Here is a 13,070-nt window from a genome sequence, read left to right on the forward strand (position 1 = left end):
TTGCAGGCATTAGCCACCATACTTGGCTTCTGTCTCCATCTTTAACATATTTCTTGGGCAGGACTGCTGATGTTGTTGGTAAATTACCAGCAATAGCTTGCAACTGATAGTATCTGCTTCCAGGGAAACAATAAGTGAAGAAATCTGTGATGTCCTCCAGAACTCAGCACTACATCTGGAATCATGTCAATAATTTTACTGGCAGGTAGATTCAGATGAGGGGATGCTTGCCCCTTCTAGTCATTACCCACTTTGGCTCTGGTCCCTCCAGGCTACAAAAGGGACTGTGGACAATATTATATCAAGTCTTCTCCAAAGATAACCGAAAACACACAGGGACATACATATCAGGGAGACACCTGTCTATGTGTCCAGAATGAATTACTGGGAAGTTTCCAAATACTAAAATCCATGCAGATGAAGTCATTTCAACATAGAAATATATATTTTAGTTTTAGACCAAAGGGATATTCTCTAGAAAGGATCACGATAAAATGTGAATCAGATTCTTTTGAAGGAATACCGAAATAGAATCATGGAGTCTTGTCCCTTACTTAGGTGGCTTGACAATTGAATTTCTCTTCCTATGTTTATCTTAATCAAGAATCCTCATTCATCTCTATTCCAGCTACAATAAACTAGGAGGAGCTAAACATGTTCTGTACTTTCCTATCTGTGATTTTGGTGATGGCTTCTGATGTTCTCTTCACTTAAAATGCCCTCTTTTTATAACTCCAAATGTTTAAGGTGTTTTCATACTATTAAGTACAACTCAAATATTACCTTTTGCATAAAGCTTTCCCAATTTTCTCTAAAATGAAAATAAAGTTAATCTTTTGTGTCCCTGGACTCTCATAATGTTTGTCTGTAATTTTGTGATTCTTTATTAGGCTGTTCTTGCATTGCTACAAAGAAATAGCAATGAGACTGGGTAATTTGTAGTGAAAAAAAGTTTTAATTGAATCATGGTGCTGCAGTCTATACAGGAGGCATAATAGCTTCCTGGGGAGGCCTCAGGAAGCGTCAACCACAGCAGAAGGCAAAGGAGAGCAGGCATGTCACATGTCAAAAGCAAGAGCAAGAGAAGAAGGAGGAGGTACTACACATTTTTAAATGACTAGATCTCACAAGAACTCACTCATAAACATGAGGACACCTCAAAAAGATGGTGCTAAACTGTTCACAAGAAATCCACTCTCATGATCCAGTCACTAGGCCCCTGCTCTTACTAGGCCCCACCTCCTAGTCCCCACCTCCAGCATTGGGGAATTCATTTCAACATGTATTTTGGTGGGGACAAATACTCAAACCACATCAGAGTCTTATATGTGTGTGTATACATATTGCACACATATATTTATAATAATTTCATATCTTTTCTAAATTTGCAAGATTGTGAATATTAGAGATCACTCATTCTTTCACCTTTCCACTCTGTAGATAAATCCTTCATTCCCTGGTGTCCCCAGGCAATGACTATCAGTCTCTGCTTAGTTCCTATGGCACTGGTACTCACTACCTCTCAGGCAGCCTCCTCCTTTAGTGCAAACTTTGTGCTCCACTGACAACAACTTGGGTTAGGAAGATACTTCTTCAGTATCAGAGCTTTAGCAAGTCTTTTGATTTGGCTGATTTGTTAGAAAAATATATGAATTCTAGTCTAACAATAAGACAGTGATGGCCCACAGAAGGATTTTTCTCCACTGACAACTGAGGGAGAAAATGTGCTGTAATTACCAGGAGCTCCAGGGAGGATTAGATGGTTGAGATGGTGTTTCAAGCGATTAAAGGATTTTTGAAAATGATTTTTTTTTTTCAGGATTTGAAACAGCTGAACTGCAATAAACAGGTTTTTTGGAGGAGTTTCTTGGGAAATGGCTATCAGTACGTCCCAAATGTTATTTTTAAGTGGATCCCTTGCTCTGTGTTCCCACTGACCTGGGATACTCTCTCCTGACTTCTAGCCCGTTTTCTAATTTGTTGTAATTGCTTGCTCTATGCGTATATTTAATGTAGAACTGTAAGCCTGGAGAGGTCAATAATCGAGGTTGTCTGGTCAGTCACTCTGTTTGCTGGGCCAGCAATTGTTTGCAGACTGGATAAATGACTGTTTGTGTGGTAACAGTGTGAAGTGGGTTAACTGGTATTTGGGGAATTAACTGTGTTCTTTTAAAAATGGCTATTCACCAAGATATATGGTCCCCAAGTAAAACTGGGTCAGAATGAGTCTCCCTTCTCTGCAAGGTAGACACTTACATGGTAAAGTTTAAAACTTTGCTTTATAACTTTCATAGATGAATTACAGTAAACACAGTTTATCTGATAGGATATCCAGAACTAAGACCATAGAGAATGGAAGCTGAGAAAGAGGACACAGCAAGCAGTGGGGAAGAGTAGAATTATGTAGTCACTTAACTAGACATTAATTTCTTTTTTAAAACTGTAAAATTTATTTTAGATTTAGGGGTACATGTGTGGGTATATTACATGGGTATGTATTGCTGGAAGTCCTAGCCAAAGCAATCATGCAAGAGAAATAAATAAAAGGCTTTCAAGTAGGAAAAGAAGAAGTCAAATTATCTCTCTTTGCTGATGATATGATTCTATATCTAGGAATATGATTCTTTAACTTAAGGACTCCACCAAAAAGTTCCTAGTCTGATAAACAACTTTGGTAAAGTTTCAAGATACAAAATCAATATACAAAAATCAGTGCATTCCCATACACCAATAACATTCAAGTTGAGAGCAAAATCTGGAATATAATTTCATTTACAGTAGTCACAAGAAAATACATTGAAATTTATCTAACGAAGGAGGTGAAAGATCTCTACAAGAACTATAAAATGCTACTGAAAAGATTGTATATAATACAAACAAATGGAAAAATCTTCTATGCTCATGAACTGAAAGAATCAATATCATTAAAATAGCCATATTCTCCAAAGCAATCTACACATTCAATGCTATCCTTTGGAACTACCAATGTCAGTTTTCACAGAACTAGAAAAAATTATTCTAAAATTCATACAGAAACAAAAACATGCCCAAATAGCCAAAGCAATCCTAAGCAAAAAGAACAATGCAAGAGGCATCACGTTACCCAACTTCAAACTATATTAGAAGGCTATGGTAACTAAAACAGCATAGTACTGGTACAAAAACAGACACATAGACCAATGGAAAAGAACAGCAAACCCAGAAATATAGCTATACACTAGAGTCAGCTGATCTCAACAAAGTTGACAAAAATAAGCAACAAGGAAAGAACTACCTATTCAATAAATGGTGCTGGGATAATTGGTGAACTATACGCAGAGGAAAGAAAGTGGACCCCGACCTTTCAACATACACAAAAATTAACTCAAGATAGGTTGAAGACTTAAATGTAAGACCTCAAACTATAAAAAGTCCTAGAGGAAAATTCAGGACATTCCATTCTGGACACCTAGGCAAAGAATTTATAACTACGTTTCAAAAGCAATTATAACAAAAATAAGAAATGACAGGTTGGACCTAATTAAACTAAAGAGCTTTGGCATAGCAAAAGAAACTATCAACAGAGGAAACCGACAACCTACAGAATGGGAGAGAATATTCACAAACTATGCATCTGACAAAGGTCTAATATCCAGAATCTATAAGAAACTTAAACAATCAACAAGCAAAAACAAATAACCCAATTAAAAAGCAGGCAAATTACTTTCTTATTTCTCTCCTAAAAACTATAAGGGAATACAAAAATCTATAATGCTGATCTAAGTCATGTGTTTGGAAAGCTCAATAATGCAACCCAATAATGTAATAAATAATTGACTTATATATTAAATTGTTTGGAATAACAGCAAATGGGTAGATACTGATGAAGTAAGTATCTTGAATTATTGCTTACTATAGCATGAACTGAATAAACAAATACTGATTGAGTACTTATTTAGATAGCCATAATAATAAATCTTTATATCCATTAATTGATTTGATCTTTACAGATATCCAATTAAATATATTTTTAAATTTTTCACTTATTTTAAAAGTGACTAATAAGAATTGTACATATTTATGGGATATACAGTGACGTTTTGATACATTTAATGCATAGTAATTAGATCAGGGTAATTAGCATGCTCATCAACTCAAACATTTGTCTTCATGTTGAGAACATTCAATATTCTTCTTCTAGTTATTTGAAAGTATTTATTATTGTTAGTTATATTCATCCTACAATGATATAGAACTTATTCCTCCCTTCCCTCCCTTCTACCTACTGTTTCTAGCCTGTAGTATTCTCTGTTCTACTTTTTACTTCTATAAGGTCACTTTTTGTTTTTTTTTTTTTAGCTTCAACATATGAATGAGAACATGCAATGTTCAACATTCTGTTCCTGGCTTTTTCACTTAACATAATGTCTTCTGGTTTCATTCATGTTGCTGTGAATGACAGGATTTCATTCTTTTTATGTCTGAATAGTATTCCATGGTATATACACCACATTTTCTTTATCTATTCATCCATTGTTGGATGCCTAGGTTGATTTAATACCTTGGCTATTGGGAATAGTGCTGCTGGGGTATAGAAGTCTCTATATTGATTTCCTTTTCTTTGTATAAATTCTTAGTAGCGAGTTTGCTGGATCATATCATAGTTCTATTTATAGTTTTTTGAGGAATCTCCATACTGTTTTCCATAGTGGCTGTACTAGATAACATCCCCAGCAACAGGGTATAAGAGTTTCCTTTTCAATGCATCATCCCCAACACCTATTATTTATTGTCTTTTTGATAATAGCCATCTTGACTGGGGTGAGATGATACTTCATTGTGGCTTTGATTTGCATTTCCCTGATGATTAGTGATATTGAGCATTTTCTTATATATTTGTTGGCCATTTGTATGTCTTCTTTTGAGAAATGTCTGTTCAGATCATTTTCTCATTTTTAATTGGATTTATTTATTTATTTATTATCTATTTGGTGTTGCAGTGTTTGACTTCCTTGTACATTCTGGATATTAATCATCTGTTGTATAAGTTGTGTGCAAATATATTTTCCCATTCCATAGGTTTTCTTTTCATTCTGTTGGGTTTTTCTTTTGTTGTGCAAAGGAAACTTTTTAGTTTGATGTAATCCCATTTGTTTATTATTGCTTCTGTTGCCAGTGCTTTTAGTCTTATTCATAAAATATTTTCCCAGACCAATGTCCTGAAGTGATTTCCTTATTTTTTTTCTAGTAGTTTTATTGTTTCTGGTCTTACATTTAGGTCTCTGATCCATTTGGGGTTGATTTCTGTATAGGGTGAGAAGTGAGGGTTTAGTTTCATTTTTGTGTAAATGGATATCCAGTTTTCTCACCACACTTTATGACTGCCATTTCCCCAATGAGTATTCTTGGCATCTTTGTAAAAATCAGTTGGCTGTAGATAGGTGAATTAATTTCTGGGTTCACTATTCTGTTCTATTGGTCTATGTGTTTATTTTTATACTAGTATCATGTTGTTTTGATTACTTTAGCTTTGAAGTATATTTTGAAGCCTGATAACGTGATGCCTCCAGATTTGTTCATTTTGTTCAGGATTGCTTTGGGTATTTGAGGTCTTTTGTGGTTTTATACAAATCTTAGGGTTTTTTTCCCATTTCTGTGAAGGATATCATTGTATTTTTATATGGACTGCATTGAACCTGTAGATTGTTTTGGGTAGTATTGTCATTTTAACAATACGAATTCTACCAATCCATAAGAATGAGATGTATTTCCATTTGTTTATATGTGTCTGTGTGTAATCATATGAATAATTTTACATCAATGGCCAGATAGAGGAAATATGTAATATTTTCTTAATACACATGAGAAAACTGTCGATGGCAGGTTGTAGTTACAACTGATGAATATAATTATGTGAACGTCTACTTGACATACCCTTTGTCATTAATGAAAGGTATACTGAGCACATACTATATTGCATAGCTTGTAGACTTTTTGAGAAAGTGCATAATTCATGTTTAAAGATTTTTTGGTAAAAATAATGTTTTTAGATAGAAGAGATGGACACACAGATAATTATGAACCACATTGTAATCAGGAACTACCTTTGATAAATATTAAAACTAAAAGTGTATGGAAGAAATTAGATATCATCTTAGATTCTGTAATGATAAAGATAAGGAAAAACATCAGATTGTTTATGCTAGTGTTTAGAAAGACACATTTTGAGAACAGAGAAACACAAGAGTATAATAAAATACTTATCTTGTAAGTGGGCAATGTATATTGATAAGTTTACTTAAAATTAACAGAAAATAGGTCTTTAAAAAAGGCCTAACACAGTAAGATATAGTTTTCAAATGAAAATGGTATATTCAGTGGAAAGAAGGTGACAATATTAAACTAACTGAGACTGTGCTCTTCACACTTTTTTGTATCCCAAGAAAGGGCTTATAGCAAAGAAATAACCTTCCCCAGGTGATTTTCATAAGACTAGCAGATTTACCCTCTTTTTTTTTTTTTTAAACCTATGACTAGGTCAGAAACAGACTGTCTACATTCCCATTCTTTGCCTCAAAAATAATAAGCTATACTGTTTGTACTCACCAATCAATCTGAAGAAGATACCTGCTACCTTGTTGTGACTAGACTTTAGTCAGGTCTCTCCTTCCTCAGGGCCTTGAACTCTGAGCCTCCCTCAGCCTGAGCCAGCATTGCAGTGGGGAATGGGGAATGTTTAGGGTCTCTCTTTTTTTTTTTTTTTTTTAAGATGGGGTTTCACCATGATGGCCAGGCTGGTCTTGAACTCCTGACCTCAGGTGATCCACCCACCTCAGCCTCCCAAAGTGCTAGGATTACAGGCTTGAGTCACCGCGCCTGGCTTTAGGGTCTCTTTTATGGGCTCTCCCAAGAATCTGCTGACCTTAATTTAAGGAAAGGTATTCCTGCTTAACCGTTCCATCACTTTACCCTTTTATTCCACTCTCCTATATCAAGTTTTTGTAGGCATATTTATTCATCTTTATAAAAGAAAATCCCTTTCTGCCCAATCTTATGGTCTGAGAGTTTTCCCTTTTGTAATTTTCTTCATTTATTGTAATCATCTTTTTGAATAAAGTCTCCTTCAATAAGTCTTCATTTTTTAAATTTTACTCAGAAAAAAAGATTTTAATAAGAAGACTTGATGGAAAATAAAAAAATAATATGATGAAACAAAAGTCTCCTAAAAATATGGTAGTTATAAATGGATTAGATATACCAATTAAAAAATGAAGACTGTAAGATTGAATTAAAAACAAAACCAAAAAATCTGCCTGAAAGACGCATACTTAAAACAGTAAGAGATAGATTAAAAGTGAAGGGTTATAAAATATCTCAAATAAAACATAACCAAAGGAAAACTGGGATTGTATTCATAATATCTGAGTAAATAATGTTTAAGGCAAAGGTAGCATAATGTTCAAAGAATATTGTATACTTGTATGAGATACACACATATATGCATCTAGCAATATAACCTCCAAATACATAAAACATTGGCAGGAATTATGACAAAAAGGGATAATAGTTCTCAGGAATTTTAACACTGTTTTTAGAAATTAAGACATTAAACTAGCAGAAGCAGCAAAGAATTTGAGTACTACAGAATATTTAAAAGATCTATACTCAACAGAGATGGTATATTTTAAAATATACACAAATATTTGGTAAAAAAAAAGAAAAGGTCTGCATTAGGACATAACAGAAGTCTCAATAAATGTTAAAGAATCAACATAAGACAAAATATTGTTTTTATAAAATCCAATATTTTTGAAAACTAAATAATAAAGATTATTAAATAACCCTTGTGTTAAAAAGGAAATAGTAAAGAAAATTAAAAAGTATTCAGGTCTGACATGATTGCTCACGCCTGTAATCCCAGCACTTTGGGAGGCCCACGTGGGCAGATCACAAGGTCAGGAGTTCAAGATCAGCCTGATCAACATGGCGAAACCCTGTCTCTACTAAAAATACAAAAATTAGCCAGGCATGGAAGTGTGTTCCTGTAATCCCAGCTACTCAACAGGCTGAGGCAAAAGAATCATTTCAACCTGGAAGACAGAGTTTTCAGTGAGCCAAGATCATGTCACTGCACTCCAGCCTGGGCAACAGTGTGAGACTCCATTTCAAAAAAAAAAAAAAAGTATTCAAAATTCGTGATCATAAGCATGTTAAAAATCAATTTTTTGGGAAAGCGCTAAAGTAGTGTTTACATAAAGAATGTAGAGCTAAAAGTACAATTATCAAGAAATAAGAAAGGTGGAAGGTAAATTATTTTCACACTCAAGTCAGAAAGACAGGAAAAACATATCAAACCCGAAGAAGCAAGAAACAAGAATATAACCAAGGTAAAAGAAGATTTAACACAATTTAGATCACAAATGATAAAGAAAATTAGCAAATGGGAAGCTGATTCTTCCAAAAGATTATTAAGGCATACAAACTTCTGTGAAGATTGACCAAGAAGAAAGAGGGAAAATTTGCTAACAGGTAAAAAAAAGGATAAAAAGGTAGAAGTAGCTACAAATTAAAAACTAAAAAGGAAGAAATAACGACTGACATTTTAACATGTATTGTGAATTACTATAAGCAATACGTTTGAAATCCAGATGAAATTGGTAAATGCCTTAAAAATACTCATACAATTTTAAAAGAGTGACAAGACAAGGGAAATTAGTTTCAGGTCAATTACCTAAAACAGCATAAATGAATGATTGAGACTGCATTTTCGTGGCCTCTGACTTCAGCAAGTATTCTAATTAGGTAGTTAAATGAAATAATAAATGAATGGATGAAGGATGATACTCAGCTGTCCTCTGTGATACTGAATGAAGGTACAGAGTGATTTCAGAGTACTGTTGTACTCTGAGTACGGTGACAATGCATTGGAGGGAAATTGAAATCGGCTGAGATTGGAATGGCCAAGAAAAGGGGTTAGAGAAATTCCAGGCAGGAAGAGGAACGATGTGGCACGCAGGCGTGACAAATAGTTCTAAGATTTAAGACCTTTATAGAAACAGACTTTGAGAAAAATGTTTGTGCAAACAAGCACCATCACCACCACCACAAAAAAACAGATTTCCTTTTCATCACTCACTTTAATTTTGGGATAACCAAAGTAAACTTTTCCTTTTTGCCTTTTCACGCACTGCATCCTAAAGCCAATTTCCATGATATTAAAAGAACAGAATTACTGAGAGCAAGACACTTTTGGGCAACATTAAAAAGCCTGAGGGAAATCTTAATAAATAAGGAAAGAGAGATAATGAAGGGAATCCTTCTCTTCACATTGCAGAATGACAATTGGCTCTCTAAGCACAAAGTGAGCTTGGAGAGAGAAAAACACTGTGGTGGCAATATCTTTTAGAAAATTGGTTAACAGGCTTATCATCATAAATTTCAGACAAAATTAAGCAGAAAATAGTCTAGTGGCATGGTATATTGTTAAGACGGACATTCTCGATGGGCACCATATCAAGGCATTCAACTCCAGTTGGGAAATGTGACAGATCCAGGAGGCATGAGTTCCTGTGTCTGTGCCTCCCAGGGTGCACAGCTGGCCTTGATCACTGAGAATATGCACATATGCCAAAGACCATGATTTTTTAAAGGAAAATATAGATTCTCCTCCTCTATATTTTAGGTTTGGGTTTTGATGACTTTGCTTTGGCTGTTGAAAAGCCCAAGATAAGGCCAGGCACAGTGGCTTATGCCTGTAATCCTAGTATTTTGGGAGGCCCAGTCGGGTAGATGACGAGGTCAAGGGATCAAGACCAGCCCAGCCAATATGATGAACTCCCGTCTCTACTAAAAACACAATAATTAGCTGGGCGTGGTGGCGCATGCCTGTAGTCCCAGCTATTCGGGAGGCTGAGGCAGGAGAATTGCTTGAACCTGGGATCAGGAGGTTGCAGTGAGCTGAGGTCATGCCACTGCACTCCAGCCTGGCAACAGAGTGAGACTCTGTCTCAAATAAAAAAGAAAAAAAAAAGAAGAAGAAAAGAAAGGAAAGAAAAGCCTGAGGGAAATCTGAATAAATAAGGAAAGCACTAGGAAAACCCAGATCTGATTTGGTCTGTGATTGGGTTAACTCCTATATTTAGGGTCTCATGACTAATGTTAGGGAGGAGAAACATCTTTTCCTTCCCCATCTAGGTTCGTGGCTTAAGTCCTGAAACAAAAGGCAAACTAACCAAAAAGCAATCATGACAACTTATTTAATATGCTTATGTGACATGAGACCTTCATAAGGAAATGAAGGCCCTAAGAAACAGTTAAACGTGTGTTGTATTTACATGTTCAGTTTGATGACAAGTGGACAGTTGTAAAGAAATATAATTGAACAAAGAGGTGTGATCTAAAGATAATGAACTGGAGGATACTTAACAAGGTCTGTTTGTTCAGTTTCCTGTCTCTGACCCTGTGTCTTCAGAGGCAAGGATGTTCCTTGCCTTTACATACAGGGAGAGCAACTCTCTAATGAGGGTCTCATCCCCTCTTCAGGGAAGGTCAGAAAATTCACTTTAGGTTTTATGATTTCCTTCAGGAGAAGGTGAGAATGACCCTCCTGCTTCTATTGTGTTCTCAAAATCCTTCAGCTTAAAATATTCAATATTCCAATGTGCCATATTTTGGGATAGCATGTCCTAAACCTCATTGCTAACTTTGTCTCCACAGCTCTCTCTTTTCTCTCCCATGACCAAAGTGCTCTTCAGGGGATATTTTCTCAATTCCCCAGCTTCACAGAAGTCTTAGAATTTAATTTTGTTCTCTTTAGTATCTGCCCTTTTTTCCTGACTTCTCTTCTGATACTAGATTAAAAATCTTTTTGTATTTCATTAATGTTTATGGCTTTAGAGCAGAGATGTGTGAGGTTAAAGGATGCAGGCTGGAAACAAAAATGTCTAAGATATCAAAGATGGTCTAATCCTTAATTCACTAAAGGTAAATGGCTGCCTTATGCTCTGCATCTGGTGTCTCAGTCATGACTGACTATGCTTCTCTAGAAAAATCTGCACACTTAGTCTGGGCAGCTTGCTTTACCAAATGCTGCTTCCTTTTGATCTGTAAAATCCTGAATCCTTTATGCCCCACTTGAACTCTACTCAGGCAAATCTTTAATTCACTTTGCTTTAGTTTTTCCACCTGGGCCAATTTTTAGCACTTTCTGCTCTCTGGAGGAAGGTACTCTTTTATTCTAACTTAGATTTATCTTTTGACATCAGAGACTTTACTGTTGCTGACATTAGGTCAAATATTCTTTCTAAAATCTGTAGGTAAGTTAAATATTTGAAACAAGTATAGATAAATTGTTAACATAATAATGTATAAAAATGTTATGCAAACAGTTGAGAACAAGACCAAAAAGAGAAAAGATAGACTATAAATGCATAAAATACAAAAGATAATGCAAACGTGAAATATTAATGACTCTAGTAACCACTGAAATGTAAATTAAAGTATTGAGATTAGCTTTTTTCTCATAAATGAAGAACAAATAAATAAATTTTATAATGTTGGAGGGTACTTTGAAATTGTTCTTCTTATAAATTCTATGAATATAAATTACACAAAACTTCTTAGGAAGCTATTTAGTAATAAGTCTTGATAACATTAAAAATTTTTATCCCTTTTAAGTAGTTTCTCCCCTACTAAGAGTTCATTCTAAGAAAGTAATCAGAAATGTTGCAAAAGACTAATGCATAAGTATATCATTTATTTAAAAATATTTAAAAAGTGCAAATGTGATGAATAGAACAGTTAAATTAGTTATGATCCCACCAAAGAAAGTAAAATATGATTACTTTTTGAATATTATATTTATAAAGAATCTTAATGATGTGAAAAAGTACTAAAATATTAAGTGAAAAAGAAGGGAAATATGAGCTATACAGTAAAATCTCAAATATACCTTTTTCATATCTCTGTGGCTCCTATCCATCTTGTATTTCTTCTATGCAGCTCATGTATTCTCATTGTCTCTGCTTAAATATGGGGAGTTGATTTCTTCCTCTATTGACATTCTTTTGTTTTATTTAATTTGATACCTCTCCCTACTTTCTCAAGTATGAACAGAAGGTTTCAATAGTATAGGTTTTTAATAGTAGGGCTTCAAATTTTAGTCAGTCATCATTTAGTCACTTATTAAATGTTTACAGATCAAAAAGCGATGTGTCAAATACAATTCAAGTCCCAGCAAGTTAGCAGTGAGGAAGATAGAGAGAGTTCCTACTCTAAGAGGCTTATACACAGGTATATGTGGTATGTGTCTGATGGGAGAAGGGTGGAGACAATACAAATAAAAAATTAAAATGTTGAGAATAAAGAAGTGATAAGAAAGATATAGAACATGATAATAATAATGAGATAGCTAGAGTGTGGGGTTGGCTGGAAGAGGCCTCTTTGAGTAAGTGATATTAGGTTTAAAATGTGAGTAATGAGCAAAGGAAAGAACAAATGCCAAGAGTTTGGAATGGTATAGTAGAGGAATGGAAAGAAGCGTAGTGTGTCTGTTGAAAGGGATAGTAGAGAAAGATGGGACTAGAGAACTGGACAAGGGTAAGTTTATGGACCATAGTAAAAAGTTGGGTTTTTAGAAAAATAATCGGAGGCTATTGGAGAACTAATAGCAGAGGAGAAATATGATCTGAGTTATTCTCAAGAATATCTTGAGGGCATTGTGGCAAATGCACTTTGAATAAAAAGAGTGGAGTCAGGAAGAGCTGATAGGAGACTGTAGCAGTACTTCATGCTGGAGAAAACAAGGGTTTGGATAGAACCATGACATTGGAGAGAGTGAAATGCAGTCGATTCAGACTATATTTTGAAGTCTGTCTTATGGGGCTTGGGACTTACCAATGACTTAGATGTAGAAGGTGAAGAGAAGAAAGAAAACCAGATTTCTGGCTGGAACAACTAGATCCTTAGTACATTGTGCATGAGTACAGAGGGCATAGATTTGAGGATTTGGTAGCATCTACTAACAAGAAAGAAACTGATGCAGGAGAGAAGCCAGTGATGAAATGAAGTCCTTCATAAGACATCTGCGGATA

This window comes from Aotus nancymaae, unplaced genomic scaffold, assembly GCF_030222135.1.
Source record: "Aotus nancymaae isolate 86718 unplaced genomic scaffold, 86718_ANA_hifiasm-v0.15.2.pri h1tg000079l, whole genome shotgun sequence".
Lineage (NCBI taxonomy): Eukaryota > Metazoa > Chordata > Mammalia > Primates > Aotidae > Aotus > Aotus nancymaae.